The sequence below is a fragment of the Myotis davidii genome, unplaced genomic scaffold, assembly GCF_000327345.1.
Source record: "Myotis davidii unplaced genomic scaffold, ASM32734v1 scaffold592, whole genome shotgun sequence".
NCBI classification, from domain to species: domain Eukaryota; kingdom Metazoa; phylum Chordata; class Mammalia; order Chiroptera; family Vespertilionidae; genus Myotis; species Myotis davidii.
In genome coordinates this window covers 734,688-736,823 of record NW_006284844.1, presented here as the reverse complement: position 1 = coordinate 736,823, position 2,136 = coordinate 734,688, and positions in this window count along the sequence as shown.

Genomic DNA, 2,136 nt, shown 5'->3' with positions numbered 1-2,136 from the left:
GGCCAGGAGGGCGGCCTCTGCCCCGCCCCGAGGTCATGGCTGCCAGGCCCTCCCAGGGGCGGAGAGGGGACGGGAGGGAAGTGGAGCAAACATGTGAAAGCGCTAACTTGTTAGAAAGACACATTCCAGCCACAGTGTCGCTTGGTGGGAACTGTCTCCCCTAAACCCCCGTGGGTTTGGAAGGCACCTCGCCGCGACCGCAGTGCGTCTGTGCTGTGGACCCCTCGCTGGTCTTTGAAATGGCGACCTCCTTGCGCTGTGGTGGGCAGACCAGGAGGCTTTCGTTGAAGTGCACAGCTCCGTGGCTCGCGGTCTATCCACGAGGTTGTGTTACTGTGACCGACCATTTCAATCCGGGACCACGGGCAGCAAGGTGAGGCGCCCGGGCACAGAGCTCGGGGTTCATGGGCTCTGCGCCCAGACTTTACGCCTGTCCCTTCAGCCCCGCCCTCCCGCTCAGCCACCTGTGCACCTGCGGGGCGACTGGCGACCTGGTGGCTGACAATGTCCTGAGATCGAACCAGAGGCCTGATGACCGAGAGTCGGGGTGCCGTGAGGCCCCACAGGCATGCAGGGTGCACCTCGACCCCCTTCCTCTCCCTTTGCTCACGTCTAACCAGCTACCTGTGCTAACGCGCTAGGTTAGGTCCCCAATGGCAGTCACCCCCACTCCCTGGCTGCACCCCCATTTCTGAACTATCCGTTGGGACATTGAATGAGCGTAGCTCATACAGTAAGTTCTCTGTGACTGGCTCCTCTCACTGAGCGCGTTTCCCAGGTCCGCCCACCTATTTCCTTCTTTGTTGGTGAGTAATATTCCCTCGTGTGAACAGAGCACTTTCCTCCTCCACTCCCTGTCGGACGGGGGTTTCGGCTCCCTGGCCGGTAGGAATGACGCCGCTGGGACATCCATGTTATCGTGGGGACATATGTTGTCATTTCTCTTGGGTCTCCGCCTGCGAGTGGAACCGCTGGGCCACAGGGAACTCTATGTGTGACCGTGTGAAGAACTGGCAGCTGCTTTCGAAAGTCTGACTCCCCCGCACTGCCTGAAGGCCCGCCTCCCCACGTCCACCCACAGTTGTTGCGGGGGCTCTAGCTCCCCCGTGGAGTGGGGTGGCGTCTCTCTGTGGTTTTGACAGGCGCCTCCCCCGTGGCTAATGCTCTGGCTGATGCGCTGCAGGAGGAGAGTGGGCCCGATGAGGACCAGGGTGCAGGGCGCACAGCCATGTGAGGGCCCAGGGAGTGGACAGCTGTCTACTGACCGCTGCCCAGGTCATCGCTCCTGGACGCAGCGCCCGGTCACCACCAAGCCACCTGTCATTCATCTGCTCTACACCCTGCATGGTCCCAGCCCTGCTCAGGGAGGCCACATGCACTCAGGTGGGCTGGGAGGCGCTCCGCCATCCAACTCTCCTCCGTCCGACCCCTCTCATTCCTCCCCTCCTCCGTCCTCCCCTCCTCCGTCCTCCCCTCCTCCGTCTGACCCTCCTCTATCCTCTCCTCCTCCATCCGACCCCTCTCGCTCCTCCCCTCCAACTCCTCCTGGCCCCTCCTCAGCCTCCCCTGACTGCAGGCCCCCCCTGCGCAATTGTCTCTCAAGTGCCCGGGACCTGTGCACGCGCCGGGCCTGCAGCTGGAAGGCGCGATGGACTTCTGCTCGGCTCCCCCTCCCCGCGTCCTCCTCCAGGCCTCCCTTTCCCACCAGGTCCCCTGACGCTGCAGGGTCCCGGGCCTCTCACCTTTGGAGCACCGTTCGCAGCTGACACCTGCTGGCACCGCTGCAGTCGCCTCCTTAAGGTGGTTACTATTCTTCGCGTGCCTCCCGTGGGCTGCGGGCTGGGTGAGGGGAGGCGGCTGCTTTCACAGGATGCAGCTCCGTGCGGGTGGAGGGCTGCTCCGCTCACAGCAGCTGCCGGAAGCCCGGCTCCCGGGGCTCACCACCGGAGGCCGGGCGGAGGGGCTTGGGCGGCGGTTCGGCGCTTCTCTCTCGATGTCACTACACGCACGTCTGGCTCCTCGCGGGGAGCTCGCTGCGTGTGCAGGTGACTGCGTTCTCCTCGCAGTTTGACGCCTACATCTGCGTGGGGACCTGCCTGACACTTGTCCACGTGTGGGCTCCTGCGGCCGGTTCAG